General features: G+C 45.8%; 5 non-coding genes across 5 annotated transcripts; all 5 read right to left on the bottom strand.

The window, feature by feature from the left end:
- Nucleotides 1-506: 506 nt before the first annotated feature.
- TRNAL-CAG (transfer RNA leucine (anticodon CAG)) lies at nucleotides 507-589 on the bottom strand. The gene has a single exon. It is a non-coding gene; the product is annotated as a tRNA-Leu (tRNA).
- A 3,560-nt stretch (nucleotides 590-4,149) lies between these two features.
- Nucleotides 4,150-4,232, bottom strand: TRNAL-CAG (transfer RNA leucine (anticodon CAG)). The gene has a single exon. It is a non-coding gene; the product is annotated as a tRNA-Leu (tRNA).
- Nucleotides 4,233-5,363: 1,131 nt separating this feature from the next.
- On the bottom strand, nucleotides 5,364-5,446 carry TRNAL-UAG (transfer RNA leucine (anticodon UAG)). Its single transcript has one exon. It is a non-coding gene; the product is annotated as a tRNA-Leu (tRNA).
- A 4,764-nt stretch (nucleotides 5,447-10,210) lies between these two features.
- TRNAL-CAG (transfer RNA leucine (anticodon CAG)) lies at nucleotides 10,211-10,293 on the bottom strand. The gene has a single exon. It is a non-coding gene; the product is annotated as a tRNA-Leu (tRNA).
- Nucleotides 10,294-19,914: 9,621 nt separating this feature from the next.
- Nucleotides 19,915-19,997, bottom strand: TRNAL-CAG (transfer RNA leucine (anticodon CAG)). The gene has a single exon. It is a non-coding gene; the product is annotated as a tRNA-Leu (tRNA).
- Nucleotides 19,998-20,375: the final 378 nt, after the last annotated feature.

The raw sequence follows: 20,375 nt of genomic DNA, 5'->3' as shown, positions 1-20,375 counted from the left end.
CGAGATTTGGAGTTGGATGGTAGGTGCGATGATGTGGAATCGGAGAGATTAAAAGGTAGGGGAAGGTGTTCCTCGTGGCCAAAGACTCCATATTATTCTTTGTGTATTTATTCAAACTTCTCTGCAAAACAGGCACTGTGTGTGCACAACGAAAAACCCCCACCCCTCCCATCCCCTTAATACAGAAGTTAAAAACCAGCTGTGATTGGGACGCAGGGGACCCTGGTGCCACTGAACCTTCTGCACTGTTAACCTGCTGAACTATTGACAGCTGCGCTTTTGATATGTAGGGTCGAAACCTTTATCTCGGCCCCTCTATCACGATTTGTTGAAGATGCTGTGATTTCCTGCTTTACCGATTTACTGCGATTTAGCCAACTTCAGACAATTAGTGCACGCAACGGAAAATAGATCTTATCGATAATTTACAGAAACTGTTGACATTGTTTTTGATACGGTGCTTGGGAAAAAAAGTCCAAAAATGTATCCACCTCACAAAATACACCTGTCAGAAGTGGGATTTGAACCCACACCTCCAAGGGAGGCTGCGACCTGAACGCAGCGCCTTAGACCACTCGGCCATCCTGACACTATTCACACCTTCCTCATTTCTCAATTTCGAGCGTATAAACCAAAATGAGTGCCATGTACTGAGTGAATGTTGTTTAATGTCCTCTGTATTTTCAAGTCCAGACCTTCCTGCTCAGGGAAACAGTGGGATCTGAAGCTGATGAAGGAGAGAGGATGGATCATCCTGACAGTGAATCCGGTGGTGACTGCTACTAATTCTCAATCATCGACTACATGGAGTGTGGACATGCAGAAGTTTGAGCCAGTGCACATGGCCGGTGGTGACTGCTACTAATTCTCAATCATCTACTACAAGGGGTGTGGACATGCAGAATTTGGAGCCAGTTCAAGATTCAGATCAGGAGGTGCCTGGCTCCATACCAATCAACTCAGAGCCTCTGAGACAAGGACTTGAACGGTACAGTTTGAGTCCTCGACCGCCATGCTCAACGCGGCTGCAAGGATTCGGGGTGGATTGACTGAATGTGGCATTTCTTGTTGTGTAGTATTCTTGTATACTGGATTAGTATAGTATCTTTTTTTTGAGAAGCTATGTTTGTTTTGTATTGGTTAAGGAGAAATGTTGTGTTCGTCATGGGCACGCCTATGATGCACACCAAGGGAGGTAGGGAGTGTTAGTCTCCCCCCAGTTTTGGAGTTGGATGGTAGGCGCGGTGATGTGGAACCGGAGAGAATAAAAGGTCAGGGAAGGTGTTCCTCGTGGCCAATGACTCTATATTATTCTCTGTGTATTTATTAAAACTTATCTGCGAAACAGGCACCGTGTGTGCACGATGCAACACACCCCTCCCATGCCCTGAATACAGAAGTTAAAAACCAGCTGTGATTGGGACGCAGGGGACCCTGGTGCCACTGAACCTTCTGCACTGTGAACCTGCTGAACTATTGACAGCTGCGCTCTTGATATGTAGAGTCGAAACCTTTATCTCGGCCCTTCTATCAAGGTTTGTTGAAGATGCTGTGATTTCCTGCTTTACCGATTTACTGCGATTTAGCCAACTTCAGGCAATTAGTGCAAGCAACGGACAATAGATCTTATCGATAATTTACAGAAACTGTTGACATTGTTTTTGATAAGGGTGCTTGGAAACAAAAAGTCCAAAAATGTATGCACCTCACAAAGACACTAGTCAGAAGAGGGGTTTGAACCCACGTCTCCAAGGAAGACTGTGACCTGAATGCAGCACCTTAGACCACCCGGCCATCCTGACACTCTTGACACCAGACTGATGGCTCAATTTCCAGCTTATAAACCAAAATGAGTGCCATGTACTGAGTGAATGTTATTTAATGTCCTCTGTATTTTCAATTCCAGACCTTCCTGCTCAGGGAAACAGTGGGATCTGAAGCTGATGAAGGAGAGAGGATGGATCATCCTGACAGGGGACCCTGTGGTGACTGCTACTAATTCTCAATCATCTACTACATGGGGTGTGGACTTGCAGAATTTTGAGCCAGTGCATATGGCCGGTGGTGACTGCTACTAATTCTCAATCATCTACTACAGGGGGTGTGGACATGCAGAATTTGGAGAAAGTTCAAGATTCAGATCAGGAGGTGCCTGGCTCCATACCAATCAACTCAGTGCCTCTGAGACAAGGACTTGAACGGTACAGTTTGAGTCATCGACCGCCATGCTCAACGCGGCTGCAAGGATTCGGGGTGGATTGACTGAATGTGCTATTTATTGTTGTGTACTATTCTTGTATACTGGATTAGTATAGTATCTTTTTTTTGAGCAGCTATGTTTGTTTTGTATTGGTTAAGGAGAAATGTTGTGTTCGTCATGGGCACGCCTATGATGCACACCAAGGGAGGTAGGGAGTGTTAGTCTCCCCCGAGTTTTGGAGTTGGATGGTAGGCGCGGTGACGTGGAACCGGAGAGAATAAAAGGCCAGGGAAGGTGTTCCTCGTGGCCAATGACTCTATATTATTCTCTGTGTATTTATTAAAACTTATCTGCGAAACAGGCACCATGTGTGCACGATGCAACACACCCCTCCCATGCCCTGAATACAGAAGTTAAAAACCAGCTGTGATTGGGACGCAGGGGACCCTGGTGCCACTGAACCTTCTGCACTGTGAACCTACTGAACTATTGACAGCTGCGCTCTTGGTATGTAGGGTCAAAACCTTTATCTCTGCCCCTCTATCACGATTTGTTGAAGATGCTGTGATTTCCCGCTTTACCGATTTACTGCGATTTAGCCAACTTCAGGAAATTAGTGCAAGCAACGGACAATAGATCTTATCGATAATTTACAGAAACTGTGGACATTGTTTTTGATACGGGTGCTTGGAATAAAAAAGTCAAAAAATGTATCCACCTAGCAAAAGACACTTCTCAGAAGTGGGATTTGAACCCATGCCTCCAAAGGAGACTGCGACCTGAACGCGGCGCCTTAGACCACCCGGCCATCCTGACACTCTTGACACCAGACTGATGGCTCAATTTCCAGCTTATAAACCAAAATGAGTGCCATGTACTGAGTGAATGTTATTTAATGTCCTCTGTATTTTCAATTCCATACCTTCCTGCTCAGGGAAACAGTGGGATCTGAAGCTGATGAAGGAGAGAGGATGGATCATCCTGACAGTGGACCCTGTGGTGACTGCTACTAATTCTCAATCATCTACTACATGGGGTGTGGACTTGCAGAATTTTGAGCCAGTGCATATGGCCGGTGGTGACTGCTACTAATTCTCAATCATCTACTACAGGGGGTGTGGACATGCAGAATTTGGAGCCAGTTCAAGATTCAGATCAGGAGGTGCCTGGCTCCATACCAATCAACTCAGTGCCTTTGAGACAAGAACTTGAACGGTACAGTTTGAGTCCTCGACCACCATGCTCAACGCGGCTGCAAGGATTCGGGGTAGATTGACTGAATGTGGTATTTATTGTTGTGTACTATTCTTGTATACTGGATTAGTATAGTATCTTTTTTTTGAGCAGCTATGTTTGTTTTGTATTGGTTAAGGAGAAATGTTGTGTTCGTCATGGGCACGCCCATGATGCACACCAAGGGAGGTAGGGAGTGTTAGTCTCCCCCGAGATTTGGAGTTGGATGGTAGGTGCGGTGATGTGGAATCGGAGAGATTAAAAGGTAGGGGAATGTGTTCCTCGTGGCCAAAGACTCCATATTATTCTTTGTGTATTTATTCAAACTTCTCTGCAAAACAGGCACTGTGTGTGCACGACGCAAAACCCCCACCCCTCCCATCCCCTTAATACAGAAGTTAAAAACCAGCTGTGATTGGGACGCAGGGGACCCTGGTGCCACTGAACCTTCTGCACTGTTAACCTGCTGAACTATTGACAGCTGCGCTTTTGATATGTAGGGTCGAAACCTTTATCTCGGCCCCTCTATCACGATTTGTTGAAGATGCTGTGATTTCCTGCTTTACCGATTTACTGCGATTTAGCCAACTTCAGGCAATTAGTGCACGCAACGGAAAATAGATCTTATCGATAATTTACAGAAACTGTTGACATTGTTTTTGATACGGTGCTTGGGAAAAAAAGTCCAAAAATGTATCCACCTCGCAAAATACACTTGTCAGAAGTGGGATTTGAACCCACACCTCCAAGGGAGGCTGCGACCTGAACGCAGCGCCTTAGACCACTAGGCCATCCTGACACTATTCACACCTCGCTCATGGCTCAATTTTGATCGTATAAACCAAAATGAGTGCCATGTACTGAGTGAATGTTGTTTAATGTCCTCTGTATTTTCAAGTCCAGACCTTCCTGCTCAGGGAAACAGTGGGATCTGAAGCTGATGAAGGAGAGAGGATGGATCATCCTGACAGTGAATCCGGTGGTGACTGCTACTAATTCTCAATCATCGACTACATGGAGTGTGGACATGCAGAAGTTTGAGCCAGTGCACATGGCCGGTGGTGACTGCTACTAATTCTCAATCATCTACTACAAGGGGTGTGGACATGCAGAATTTGGAGCCAGTTCAAGATTCAGATCAGGAGGTGCCTGGCTCCATACCAATCAACTCAGAGCCTCTGAGACAAGGACTTGAACGGTACAGTTTGAGTCCTCGACCGCCATGCTCAACGCGGCTGCAAGGATTCGGGGTGGATTGACTGAATGTGGCATTTCTTGTTGTGTACTATTCTTGTATACTGGATTAGTATAGTATCTTTTTTTTGAGAAGCTATGTTTGTTTTGTATTGGTTAAGGAGAAATGTTGTGTTCGTCATGGGCACGCCTATGATGCACACCAAGGGAGGTAGGGAGTGTTAGTCTCCCCCCAGTTTTGGAGTTGGATGGTAGGCGCGGTGATGTGGAACCGGAGAGAATAAAAGGTCAGGGAAGGTGTTCCTCGTGGCCAATGACTCTATATTATTCTCTGTGTATTTATTAAAACTTATCTGCGAAACAGGCACCGTGTGTGCACGATGCAACACACCCCTCCCATGCCCTGAATACAGAAGTTAAAAACCAGCTGTGATTGGGACGCAGGGGACCCTGGTGCCACTGAACCTTCTGCACTGTGAACCTGCTGAACTATTGACAGTTGCGCTCTTGATATATAGGGTCGAAACCTTTATCTCTGCCCCTCTTTCACGATTTGTTGAAGATGCTGTGATTTCCCGCTTTACCGATTTACTGCGATTTAGCCAACTTTAGGAAATTAGTGCAAGCAACGGACAATAGATCTTATTGATAATTTACAGAAACTGTTGACATTGTTTTTGATACGGATGCTTGGAAAAAAAAAGTCCAAAAATGTATCCACCTCGCAAAAGACACTTGTCAGAAGTGGGATTCGAACCCACGCCTCCAAAGGAGACTGCGACCTAAACACAGCGCCTTAGACCACTCGGCCATCCTGACACTGCACTGATGGCTCAATTTCCAGCTTATAAACCAAAATGAGTGCCATGTACTGAGTGAATGTTGTTAAATGTCCTCTGCATTTTCAATTCCAGACCTTTCTGCTCAGGGAAACAGTGGAATCTGAAGCTGATGAAGGAGAGAGGATGGATCATCCTGACAGTGGATCCGGTGGTGACTGCTACTAATTCTCAATCATCTACTACATGGGGTGTGGACATGCTGAATTTTGAGCCAGTGCACATGGCCGGTGGTGACTGCTACTAATTCTCAATCATCTACTACAGGGGGTGTGGACATGCAGAATTTGGAGCCAGTTCAAGATTCAGATCAGGAGTTGCCTGGCTCCATACCAATCAACTCAGTGCCTCTGAGACAAGGACTTGAACGGTACAGTTTGAGTCCTCGACCGCCATGCTCAACGCGGCTGCAAGGATTCGGGGTGGATTGACTGAATGTGGCATTTCTTGTTGTGTACTATTCTTGTATACTGGATTAGTATAGTATCTTTTTTTTGAGCATCTATGTTTGTTTTGTATTGGTTAAGGAGAAATGTTGTGTTCGTCATGGGCACGCCTATGATGCACACCAAGGGAGGTAGGGAGTGTTAGTCTCCCCGAGTTTTGGAGTTGGATGGTAGGTGCGGTGACGTGCAACCGGAGAGAATAAAAGGCCAGGGAAGGTGTTCCTCGTGGCCAATGACTCTATATTATTCTCTGTGTATTTATTCAAACTTATCTGCGAAACAGACACCATGTGTGCACGATGCAACACACCCCTCCCATGCCCTGAATACAGAAGTTAAAAACCAGCTGTGATTGTGACGCAGGGGACCCTGGTGCCACTGAACCTTCTGCACTGTGAACCTGCTGAACTATTGACAGCTGCGCTCTTGATATGTAGGGTCAAAACCTTTATCTCTGCCCCTCTATCACGATTTGTTGAAGATGCTGTGATTTCCTGCTTTACCGATTTACTGCGATTTAGCCAACTTCAGGCAATTAGTGCAAGCAACGGAAAATAGATCTTATCGATAATTTACAGAAACTGTTGACATTGTTTTTGATACGGTGCTTGGGAAAAAAAAGTCCAAAAATGTATCCACCTCGCAAAATGCACTTGTCAGAAGTGGGATTTGAACCCACGCCTCCAAGGGAGAATGCGACCTGAACACAGCGCCTTAGACCACTCGGCCATACTGACACTCTTCACACCTTGCACATGGCTCAATTTCGAGCGTATAAACCAAAATGAGTGCCATGTACTGAGTGAATGTGTTTTAATGTCCTCCTGTATTTTCAATTCCAGACCTTCCTGCTCAGGGAAACAGTGGGATCTGAAGCTGATGAAGGAGAGAGGATGGATCATCCTGACAGTGAATCCGGTGGTGACTGCTACTAATTCTCAATCATCCACTACTTGGGGTGTGGACATGCAGAAGTTTGAGCCAGTGCATATGGCCGGTGGTGACTGCTACTAATTCTCAATCATCTACTACAAGGGGTGTGGACATGCAGAATTTGGAGCCAGTTCAAGATTCAGATCAGGAGGTGCCTGGCTCCATACCAATCAACTCAGTGCCTCTGAGACAAGGACTTGAACGGTACAGTTTGAGTCCTCGACCGCCATGCTCAACGCGGCTGCAAGGATTCGGGGTGGATTGACTGAATGTGGCATTTCTTGTTGTGTACTATTCTTGTATACTGGATTAGTATAGTATCTTTTTTTTGAGCAGCTATGTTTGTTTTGTATTGGTTAAGGAGAAATGTTGTGTTCGTCATGGGCACGCCTATGATGCACACCAAGGGAGGTAGGGAGTGTTAGTCTCCCCCGAGTTTTGGAGTTGGATGGTAGGCGCGGTGACGTGGAACCGGAGAGAATAAAAGGCCAGGGAAGGTGTTCCTCGTGGCCAATGACTCTATATTATTCTCTGTGTATTTATTAAAACTTATCTGCGAAACAGGCACCATGTGTGCACGATGCAACACACCCCTCCCATGCCCTGAATACAGAAGTTAAAACCAGCTGTGATTGGGACGCAGGGGACCCTGGTGCCACTGAACCTTCTGCACTGTGAACCTACTGAACTATTGACAGCTGCGCTCTTGATATGTAGGGTCAAAACCTTTATCTCTGCCCCTCTATCACGATTTGTTGAAGATGCTGTGATTTCCCGCTTTACCGATTTACTGCGATTTAGCCAACTTCAGGAAATTAGTGCAAGCAACGGACAATAGATCTTATCGATAATTTACAGAAACTGTTGCCATTGTTTTTGATACGGGTGCTTGGAAAAAAAAAGTCAAAAAATGTATCCACCTCGCAAAAGACACTTGTCAGAAGTGGGATTCGAACCCACGCCTCCAAAGGAGACTGCGACCTGAAAGCAGCGCCTTAGACCACCCAGCCATCCTGACACTCTTAGCACCACACTGATGGCTCAATTTCCAGCTTATAAACCAAAATGAGTGACATGTACTGAGTGAATGTTATGTAATGTCCTCTGTATTTTGAATTCCAGACCTTCCTGCTCAGGGAAACAGTGGGATCTGAAGCTGATGAAGGAGAGAGGATGGATCATCCTGACAGTGGACCCTGTGGTGACTGCTACTAATTCTCAATCATCTACTACATGGGGTGTGGACTTGCAGAATTTTGAGCCAGTGCATATGGCCGGTGGTGACTGCTACTAATTCTCAATCATCTACTACAGGGGGTGTGGACATGCAGAATTTGGAGCCAGTTCATGATTCAGACCAGGAGGTGCCTGGCTCCATACCAATCAACTCAGTGCCTCTGAGACAAGAACTTGAACGGTACAGTTTGAGTCCTCGACCGCCATGCTCAACGCGGCTGCAAGGATTCGGGGTGGATTGACTGAATGTGGTATTTATTGTTGTGTACTATTCTTGTAAACTGGATTAGTATAGTATCTTTTTTTTGAGCAGCTATGTTTGTTTTGTATTGGTTAAGGAGAAATGTTGTGTTCGTCCTGGGCACGCCCATGATGCACACCAAGGGAGGTAGGGAGTGTTAGTCTCCCCCGAGATTTGGAGTTGGATGGTAGGTGCGGTGATGTGGAATCGGAGAGAATAAAAGGTAGGGGAAGGTGTTCCTCGTGGCCAAAGACTCCATATTATTCTTTGTGTATTTATTAAAACTTCTCTGCAAAACAGGCACTGTGTGTGCACGACGCAACACCCCCAACCCTCCCATCCCCTGAATACAGAAGTAAAAAACCAGCTATGATTGGAACGCAGGAGACCCTGGTGCCACTGAACCTTCTGCACTGTTAACCTGCTGAACTATTGACAGCTGCCCTTTTGATATGTAGGGTCGAAACCTTTATCTCGGCCCCTCTATCACGATTTGTTGAAGATGCTGTGATTTCCTGCTTTACCGATTTACTGCGATTTAGCCAACTTCAGGCAATTAGTGCAAGCAACGGAAAGTAGATCTTATCGATAATTTACAGAAACTGTTGACATTGTTTTTGATACGGTGCTTGGGAAAAAAAGTCCAAAAATGTATCCACCTCGCAAAATACACTTGTCAGAAGTGGGATTTGAACCCACACTTCCAAGGGAGGATGCGACCTGAACGCAGCACCTTAGACCACTAGGCCATCCTGACACTCTTCGCACCTCGCTCATGGCTCAATTTCGAGCGTATAAACCAAAATGAGTGCCATGTACTGAGTGAATGTTGTTTAATGTCCTCTGTATTTTCAAGTCCAGACCTTCCTGCTCAGGGAAACAGTGGGATCTGAAGCTGATGAAGGAGAGAGGATGGATCATCCTGACAGTGAATCCGGTGGTGACTGCTACTAATTCTCAATCATCGACTACATGGGGTGTGGACATGCAGAAGTTTGAGCCAGTGCACATGGCCGGTGGTGACTGCTACTAATTCTCAATCATCTACTACAAGGGGTGTGGACATGCAGAATTTGGAGCCAGTTCAAGATTCAGATCAGGAGGTGCCTGGCTCCATACCAATCAACTCAGTGCCTCTGAGACAAGGACTTGAACGGTACAGTTTGAGTCCTCGACCGCCATGCTCAACGCGGCTGCAAGGATTCGGGGTGGATTGACTGAATGTGGCATTTCTTGTTGTGTACTATTCTTGTATACTGGATTAGTATAGTATCTTTTTTTTGAGCAGCTATGTTTGTTTTGTATTGGTTAAGGAGAAATGTTGTGTTCGTCATGGGCACGCCTATGATGCACACCAAGGGAGGTAGGGAGTGTTAGTCTCCCCCGAGTTTTGGAGTTGGATGGTAGGCGCGGTGATGTGGAACCGGAGAGAATAAAAGGTCAGGGAAGGTGTTCCTCGTGGCCAATGACTCTATATTATTCTCTGTGTATTTATTAAAACTTATCTGCGAAACAGGCACTGTGTGTGCACGATGCAACACACCCCTCCCATGTCCTGAATACAGAAGTTAAAAACCAGCTGTGATTGGGACGCAGGGGACCCTGGTGCCACTGAACCTTCTGCACTGTGAACCTGCTGAACTATTGACAGCTGCGCTCTTGATATGTAGGGTCGAAACCTTTATCTCTGCCCCTCTATCACGATTTGTTGAAGATGCTGTGATTTCCCGCTTTACCGATTTACTGCGATTTAGCCAACTTTAGGAAATTAGTGCAAGCAACGGACAATAGATCTTATCGATAATTTACAGCAACTGTTGACATTGTTTTTGATACGGATGCTTGGAAAAAAAAAGTCAAAAAATGAATCCACCTCGCAAAAGACACTTGTCAGAAGTGGGATTCGAACCCACGCCTCCAAGGGAGACTGCGACCTGAACGCAGCGCCTTAGACCACTCTGCCATCCTGACAATGCACTGATGGCTCAATTTCCAGCTTATAAACCAAAATGAGTGCCATGTACTGAGTGAATCTTGTTTAATGTCCTCTGTATTTTCAATTCCAGACCTTCCTGCTCAGGGAAACAGTGGGATCTGAAGCTGATGAAGGAGAGAGGATGGATCATCCTGACAGTGGATCCGGTGGTGACTGCTACTAATTCTCAATCATCTACTACATGGGGTGTGGACATGCTAAATTTTGAGCCAGTGCACATGTCCGGTGGTGACTGCTACTAATTCTCAGTCATCTACTACAGGGGGTGTGGACATGCAGAATTTGGAGCCAGTTCAAGATTCAGATCAGGAGGTGCCTGGCTCCATACCAATCAACTCAGTGCCTCTGAGACAAGGACTTGAACGGTACAGTTTGAGTCCTTGACCGCCATGCTCAACGCGGCTGCAAGGATTCGGGGTGGATTGACTTAATGTGGCATTTCTTGTTGTGTACTATTCTTGTATACTGGTTTAGTATAGTATCTTTTTTTTGAGCAGCTATGTTTGTTTTGTATTGGTTAAGGAGAAATGTTGTGTTCGTCATGGGCACGCCTATGATGCACACCAAGGGAGGTAGGGAGTGTTAGTCTCCCCCGAGTTTTGGAGTTGGATGGTAGGCGCGGTGACGTGGAACCGGAGAGAATAAAAGGTCAGGGAAGGTGTTCCTCGTGGCCAATGACTCTATATTATTCTCTGTGTATTTATTAAAACGTATTTGCGAAACAGGCACTGTGTGTGCACGATGCAACACACCCCTCCCATGCCCTGAATACAGAAGTTAAAAACCAGCTGTGATTGGGACGCAGGGGACCCTGGTGCCATTGAACCTTCTGCACTGTGAACCTGCTGAACTATTGACAGCTGTGCTTTTGATATGTAGGGTCGAAACCTTTATCTCGGCCCCTCTATCAAGATTTGTTGAAGATGCTGTGATTTCCTGCTTTACTGATTTACTGCGATTTAGCCAACTTCAGGCAATTAGTGCAAGCAACGGACAATAGATCTTATCGATAATTTACAGAAACTGTTGACACTGTTTTTGATACGGGTGCTTGGAAAAAAAAAGTCCAAAAATGTATCCACCTCGCAAAAGACACTTGTCAGAAGTGGGATTCGAACCCACGCCTCCAAAGGAGACTGCTAGCTGAACGCAGCGCCTTAGACCACTCGGCCATCCTAACACTCTTGACACTGCACTGATAGCTCAATTTCCAGCTTATAAACCAAAATGAGTGCCATGTACTGAGTGAATGTTGTTTAATGTCCTCTGTATTTTCAATTCCAGACCTTCCTGCTCAGGGAAACAGTGGGATCTGAAGCTGATGAAGGAGAGAGGATGGATCATCCTGACAGTGGATCCGGTGGTGACTGCTACTAATTCTCAATCATCTACTACATGGGGTGTGGACATGCTGAATTTTGAGCCAGTGCACATGGCCGGTGGTGACTGCTACAAATTCTCAATCATCTACTACAGGGGGTGTGGACATGCAGAATTTGGAGCCAGTTCAAGATTCAGATCAGGAGGTGCCTGGCTCCATACCAATCAACTCAGTGCCTCTGAGACAAGGACTTGAACGGTACAGTTTGAGTCCTCGACCGCCATGCTCAACGCGGCTGCAAGGATTCGGGGTGGATTGACTGAATGTGGCATTTCTTGTTGTCTACTATTCTTGTATACTGGATTAGTATAGTATCTTTTTTTTGAGCAGCTATGTTTGTTTTGTATTGGTTAAGGAGAAATGTTGTGTTCGTCATGGGCACGCCTCTGATGCACACCAAGGGAGGTAGGGAGTGTTAGTCTCCCCCGAGTTTTGGAGTTGGATGGTAGGCGCGGTGAAGTGGAACCGGAGAGAATGAAAGGTCAGGGAAGGTGTTCCTCGTGGCCAATGACTCTATATTATTCTCTGTGTATTTATTAAAATGTATCTGCGAAACAGGCACCGTGTGTGCACGATGCAACACACCCCTCCCATGCCCTGAATATAGAAGTTAAAATCCAGCTGTGATTGGGACGCAGGGGACCCTGGTGCCACTGAACCTTCTGCACTGTGAACCTGCTGAACTATTGACAGCTGCGCTCTTGATATGTAGGGTCCAAACCTTCATCTCTGCCCCTCTATCACGATTTGTTGAAGATGCTGTGATTTCCCGCTTTACCGATTTACTGCGATTTAGCCAAATTCAGGAAATTAGTGCAAGCAACGGACAATAGATCTTATCGATAATTTACAGAAACTGTTGACATTGTTTTTTATACGGGTGCTTAGAAAAAAAAAGTCCAAAAATGTATCCACCTCGCAAAAGACACTTGTCAGAAGTGGGATTCGAACCCACGTCTCCAAGGGAGACTGTGACCTGAACGCAGCACCTTAGACCACCTGGCCATCCTGACACTCTTGACACCAGACTGATGGCTCAATTTCCAGCTTATAAACCAAAATGAGTGCCATGTACTGAGTGAATGTTATTTAATGTCCTCTGTATTTTCAATTCCAGACCTTCCTGCTGAGGGAAACAGTGGGATCTGAAGCTGATGAAGGAGAGAGGATGGATCATCCTGACTGTGGACCCTGTGGTGACTGCTTCTAATTCTCAATCATCTACTACATGGGGTGTGGACATGCAGAATTTTGAGCCAGTGCATATGGCCGGTGGTGACTGCTACTAATTCTCAATCATCTACTACAGGGGGTGTAGACATGCAGAATTTGGAGCCAGTTCAAGATTCAGATCAGGAGGTGCCTGGCTCCATACCAATCAACTCAGTGCCTCTGAGACAAGGACTTGAACGGTACAGTTTGAGTCCTCGACCGCCATGCTCAACGCGGCTGCAAGGATTCGGGGTGGATTGACTGAATGTGGTATTTATTGTTGTGTACTATTCTTGTATACTGGATTAGTATAGTATCTTTTTTTGGAGCAGCTATGTTTGTTTTGTATTGGTTAAGGAGAAATGTTGTGTTCGTCATGGGGAAGCCCATGATGCACACCAAGGGAGGTAGGGAGTGTTAGTCTCCCCCGAGTTTTGGAGTTGGATGGTAGGTGCGGTGATGTGGAATCAGAGAAAATAAAAGGTAGGGGAAGGTGTTACTCGTGGCCAAAGACTCCATATTATTCTTTGTGTATTTATTAAAACTTATCTGCAAAACAGGCACTGTGTGTGCACGATGCAACACCCCCACCCCTCCCATCCCCTGAATACAGAAGTTAAAAACCAGCTGTGATTGGGACGCAGGGGACCCTGGTGCCACTGAACCTTCTGCACTGTGAACCTGCTGAACTATTGACAGCTGCGCTCTTGATATGTAGGGTCGAAACCTTCATCTCTGCCCCTCTATCACGATTTGATGAAGATGCTGTGATTTCCCGCTTTACCGATTTACTGCGATTTAGCCAACTTCAGGAAATTAGTGCAAGCAACGGACAATAGATCTTATCGATAATTTACAGAAACTGTTGACATTGTTTTTGATACGGGTGCATGGGAAAAAAAAGTCCAAAAATGTATCCACCTCGCAAAAGACACTTGTCAGAAGTGGGATTCGAACCCACGTCTCCAAGGGAGAATGTGACTTGAACGCAGCACCTTAGACCACCTGGCCATCCTGACACTCTTGACACCAGACTGATGGCTCAATTTCCAGCTTATAAACCAAAATGAGTGCCATGTACTGAGTGAATGTTATTTAATGTCCTCTGTATTTTCAATTCCAGACCTTCCTGCTCAGGGAAACAGTGGGATCTGAAGCTGATGAAGGAGAGAGGATGGATCATCCTGACTGTGGACCCTGTGGTGACTGCTTCTAATTCTCAATCATCTACTACATGGGGTGTGGACATGCAGAATTTTGAGCCAGTGCATATGGCCGGTGGTGACTGCTACTAATTCTCAATCATCTACTACAGGGGGTGTAGACATGCAGAATTTGGAGCCAGTTCAAGATTCAGATCAGGAGGTGCCTGGCTCCATACCAATCAACTCAGTGCCTCTGAGACAAGGACTTGAACGGTACAGTTTGAGTCCTCGACCGCCATGCTCAACACGGTTGCAAGGATTCGGGGTGGATTGACTGAATGTGGCATTTCTTGTTGTGTACTATTCTTGTATACTGGATTAGTATAGTATCTTTTTTTTTAGCAGCTATGTTTGTTTTGTATTGGTTAAGGAGAAATGTTGTGTTCGTCATGGGCACGCCTATGATGCACACCAAGGGAGGTAGGGAGTGTTAGTCTCCCCCGAGTTTTGGAGTTGGATGGTAGGCGCGGTGACGTGGAACCGGAGAGAATAAAAGGCCAGGGAAGGTGTTCCTCGTGGCCAATGACTCTATATTATTCTCTGTGTATTTATTAAAACTTATCTGCGAAACAGGCACCATGTGTGCACGATGCAACACACCCCTCCCATGCTCTGAATACAGAAGTTAAAAACCAGCTGTGATTGAGACGCAGGGGACCCTGGTGCCACTGAACCTTCTGCACTGTGAACCTGCTGAACTATTGACAGCTGCGCTCTTGATATGTAGGGTCAAAACCTTTATCTCTGCCCCTCTATCACGATTTGTTGAAGATGCTGTGATTTCCCGCTTTACCGATTTACTGCGATTTAGCCAACTTCAGGAAATTAGTGCAAGCAACGGAAAATAGATCTTATTGATAATTTACAAAAACTGTTGACATTGTTTTTGATACGGGTGCTTGGAAAAAAAAAGTCAAAAAATGTATCCACCTCGCAAAAGACACTTGTCAGAAGTGGGATTCAAACCCACGCCTTCAAAGGAGACTGCGACCTGAACGCAGTGCCTTAGAACACTCGGCCATCCTGACACTCTTGACTCTGGACTGATGGCTCAATTTCCAGCTTATAAACCAAAATGAGTGCCATGTACTGAGTGAATGTTGTTTAATGTCCTCTGTATTTTCAATTCCAGACCTTCCTGCTCAGGGAAACAGTGGGATCTGAAGCTGATGAAGGAGAGAGGATGGATCATCCTGACAGTGGATCCGGTGGTGACTGCTACTAATTCTCAATCATCTACTACATGGGGTGTGGACATGCTGAATTTTGAGCCAGTGGACATGGCCGGTGGTGACTGCTACTAATTCTCAATCATCTACTACAGGGGGTGTGGACATGCAGAATTTGGAGCCAGTTCAAGATTCAGATCAGGAGGTGCCTGGCTCTATACCAATCAACTCAGTGCCTCTGAGACAAGGACTTGAACGGTACAGTTTGAGTCCTCGACCGCCATGCTCAACGCGGCTGCAAGGATTCGGGGTGGATTGACTGAATGTGGCATTTCTTGTTGTGTACTATTCTTGTATACTGGTTTAGTATAGTATCTTTTTTTTTAGCACCTATGTTTGTTTTGTATTGGTTAAGGAGAAATGTTGTGTTCGTCATGGGCACGCCTATGATGCACACCAAGGGAGGTAGGGAGTGTTAGTCTCCCCCGAGTTTTGGAGTTGGATGGTAGGCGCAGTGACGTGGAACCGGAGAGAATAAAAGGTCAGGGAAGGTGTTCCTCGTGGCCAATGACTCTATATTATTCTCTGTGTATTTATTAAAACTTATATGCGAAACAGGCACTGTGTGTGCATGATGCAACATACCCCTCCCATGCCCAGAATACAGAAGTTAAAAACCAGCTGTGATTGGGACGCAGGGGACCCTGGTGCCACTGAACCTTCTGCACTGTGAAGCTGCTGAACTATGGACAGCTGTGCTTTTGATATGTAGGGTCGAAACCTTTATCTCGGCCCCTCTATCATGATTTGTTGAAGATGCTGTGATTTCCTGCTTTACCGATTTACTGCGATTTAGCCAACTTCAGGCAATTAGTGCAAGCAACGGACAATAGATCTTATCGATAATTTACAGAAACTGTTGACATTGTTTTTGGTAAGGGTGCTTGGAAAAAAAAGTCCAAAAATGTATCCACCTTGCAAAGACACTTGTCAGATGAGGGGTTTGAACCCATGTCTCCAAGGGAGACTGTGACCTGAATACAGCACCTTAGACCACCCGGCCATCCTGACACTCTTGACACCAGACTGATGGCTCAATTTCCAGCTTATAAACCAAAATGAGTGCCATGCACTGAGTGAATGTTATTTAATGTCCTCTGTATTTTCAATTCCAGACCTTCCTGCTCAGGGAAACAGTGGGATCTGAAGCTGATGAAGGAGAGAGGATGGATCATCCTGACAGTGGACCCTGTGGTGACTGCTACTAATTCTCAATCATCTACTACATGGGGTGTGGACTTGCAGAATTTTGAGCCAGTGCATATGGCCGGTGGGGACTGCTACTAATTCTCAATCATCTACTACAAGGGGTGTGGACATGCAGAATTTGGAGCCAGTTCAAGATTCAGATCAGGAGGTGCCTGGCTCCATACCAATCAACTCAGTGCCTCTGAGACAAGGACTTGAACGGTACAGTTTGAGTCCTCGACCGCCATGCTCAACACGGCTGCAAGGATTCGGGGTGGAATGACTGAATGTGGTATTTATTGTTGTGTACTATTCTTGTATACTGGATTAGTATAGTATCTTTTTTTTGAGCAGCTATGTTTGTTTTGTATTGGTTAAGGAGAAATGTTGTGTTCGTCATGGGCACGCCCATGATGCACACCAAGGGAGGTAGGGAGTGTTAGTCTCCCCCGAGTTTTGGAGTTGGATGGTAGGTGCGGTGATGTGGAATCGGAGAGAATAAAAGGTAGGGGAAGGTGTTCCTCGTGGCCAAAGACTCTATATTATTCTCTGTGTATTTATTAAAACTTATCTGCAAAACAGGCACTGTGTGTGCACGATGCAACACACCCCTCCCATGCCCTGAATACAGAAGTTAAAAACCAGCTGTGATTGGGATGCAGGGGACCCTGGTGCCACTGAACCTTCTGCACTGTGAACCTGCTGAACTATTGACAGCTGCGCTCTTGATATGTAGGGTCGAAACCTTAATCTCTGCCCCTCTATCACGATTTGTTGAAGATGCTGTGATTTCCCGCTTTACCGATTTACTGCGATTTAGCCAACTTCAGGAAATTAGTGCAAGCAACGGACAATAGATCTTATCAATAATTTACAGAAACTGTTGACATTGTTTTTGATAAGGGTGCTTGGAAAAAAAAAGTCAAAAAATGTATCCACCTCGCAAAAGACACTTGTCAGAAGTAGGATTCGAACCCACATCTCCAAAGGAGACTGCGACCTGAACGCAGCGCCTTAGACCACTCGGCCATCATAACACTCTTGACAGTGCACTGATGGCTCAATTTCCAGCTTATAAACCAAAATGAGTGCCATGTACTGAGTGAATGTTGTTTAATGTCCTCTGTATTTTCAATTCCTGACCTTCCTGCTCAGGGAAACAGTGGGATCTGAAGCTGATGAAGGAGAGAGGATGGATCATCCTGACAGTGGATCCGGTGGTGACTGCTACTAATTCTCAATCATCTACTACATGGGGTGTGGACATGCTGAATTTTGAGCCAGTGCACATGGCCGGTGGTGACTGCTACTAATTCTCAATCATCTACTACAGGGGGTGTGGACATGCAGAATTTGGAGCCAGTTCAAGATTCAGATCAGGAGGTGCCTGGCTCCATACCAATCAACTCAGTGCCTCTGAGACAAGGACTTGAACGGTACAGTTTGAGTCCTCGACCGCCATGCTCAACACGGCTGCAAGGATTCGGGGTGGATTGACTGAATGTGGCATTTCTTGTTGTGTACTATTCTTTTATACTGGATTAGTATAGTATCTTTTTTTTTTAGCAGCTATGTTTGTTTTGTATTGGTTAAGGAGAAATGTTGTGTTTGTCATGGGCACGCCTATGATGCACACCAAGGGAGGTAGGGAGTGTTAGTCTCCCCCGAGTTTTGGAGTTGGATGGTAGGCGCAGTGACGTGGAACCGGAGAGAATAAAAGGCCAGGGAAGGTGTTCCTCGTGGCCAATGACTCTATATTATTCTCTGTGTATTTATTAAAACTTATCTGCGAAACAGGCACCATGTGTGCACGATGCAACACACCCCTCCCATGCTCTGAATACAGAAGTTAAAAACCAGCTGTGATTGGGACGCAGGGGACCCTGGTGCCACTGAACCTTCTGCACTGTGAACCTGCTGAACTATTGACAGCTGCGCTCTTGATATGTAGGGTCAAAACCTTTATCTCTGCCCCTCTATCACAATTTGTTGAAGATGCTGTGATTTCCCGCTTTACCGATTTACTGCGATTTAGCCAACTTCAGGAAATTAGTGCAAGCAACGGACAATAGATCTTATCGATAATTTACAAAAACTGTTGACATTGTTTTTGATACGGGTGCTTGGAAAAAAAAAGTAAAAAAAATTTTCCACCTCGCAAAAGACACTTGTCAGAAGTGGGATTCGAACCCAAGCCTCCAAAGGAGACTGTGACCTGAACGCAGCGCCTTAGACCACTCGGCCATCCTGACACTCTTGACTCTGCACTGATGGCTCAATTTCCAGCTTATAAACCAAAATGAGTGCCATGTACTGAGTGAATGTTGTTTAATGTCCTCTGTATTTTCAATTCCAGACCTTCCTGCTCAGGGAAACAGTGGGATCTGAAGCTGATGAAGGAGAGAGGATGGATCATCCTGACAGTGGATCCGGTGGTGACTGCTACTAATTCTCAATCATCTACTACATGGGGTGTGGACATGCTGAATTTTGAGCCAGTGCACATGGCCGGTGGTGACTGCTACTAATTCTCAATCATCTACTACAGGGGGTGTGGACATGCAGAATTTGGAGCCAGTTCAAGATTCAGATCAGGAGGTGCCTGGCTCCATACCAATCAACTCAGTGCCTCTGAGACAAGGACTTGAACGGTACAGTTTGAGTCCTCGACCGCCATGCTCAACACGGCTGCAAGGATTCGGGGTGGATTGACTGAATGTGGCATTTCTTGTTGTGTACTATTCTTGTATACTGGATTAGTATAGTATCTTTTTTTTTAGCAGCTATGTTTGTTTTGTATTGGTTAAGGAGAAATGTTGTGTTCGTCATGGGCACGCCTATGATGCACACCAAGGGAGGTAGGGAGTGTTAGTCTCCCCCGAGGTTTGGAGTTGGATGGTAGGCGCGGTGACGTGGAACCGGAGAGAATAAAAGGCCAGGGAAGGTGTTCCTCGGGGCCAATGACTCTATATTATTCTCTGTGTATTTATTAAAACTTATCTGCGAAACAGGCACCATGTGCACGATGCAACACACCCCTCCCATGCCCTGAATACAGAAGTTAAAAACCAGCTGTGATTGGGACGCAGGGGACCCTGGTGCCACTGAACCTTCTGCACTGTGAACCTGCTGAACTATTGACAGCTGCGCTCTTGATATGTAGGGTCAAAACCTTTATCTCTGCCCCTCTATCACGATTTGTTGAAGATGCTGTGATTTCCCACTTTACCGATTTACTGCGATTTAGCCAACTTCAGGAAATTAGTGCAAGCAACGGACAATAGATCTTATCGATAATTTACAGAAACTGTTGACATTGTTTTTGATACGGGTGCTTGGAAAAAAAAAGTCAAAAAATGTATCCACCTCGCAAAAGACACTTGACAGAAGTGGGATTCGAACCCACGCCTCCAAAGGAGACTGCGACCTGAACGCAGCGCCTTAGACCACTCGGCCATCCTGACACTCTTGACACTGCACTGATGGCTCAATTTCCAGCTTATAAATCAAAATGAGTGCCATGTACTGAGTGAATGTTGTTTAATGTCCTCTGTATTTTCAATTCCAGACCTTCCTGCTCAGGGAAACAGTGGGATCTGAAGCTGATGAAGGAGAGAGGATGGATCATCCTGACAGTGGATCCGGTGGTAACTGCTACTAATTCTCAATCATCTACTACATGGGGTGTGGACATGCTGAATTTTGAGCCAGTGCACATGGCCGGTGGTGACTGCTACTAATTCTCAATCATCTACTACAGGGGGTGTGGACATGCAGAATTTGGAGCCAGTTCAAGATTCAGATCAGGAGGTGCCTGGCTCCATACCAATCAACTCAGTGCC

This window comes from Pleurodeles waltl, unplaced genomic scaffold, assembly GCF_031143425.1.
Source record: "Pleurodeles waltl isolate 20211129_DDA unplaced genomic scaffold, aPleWal1.hap1.20221129 scaffold_39, whole genome shotgun sequence".
Taxonomy (NCBI): Eukaryota; Metazoa; Chordata; class Amphibia; order Caudata; family Salamandridae; genus Pleurodeles; species Pleurodeles waltl.
The sequence above is the reverse complement of the archived record's forward strand: the minus strand, read 5'-3'. Positions and strand labels throughout refer to the sequence as shown.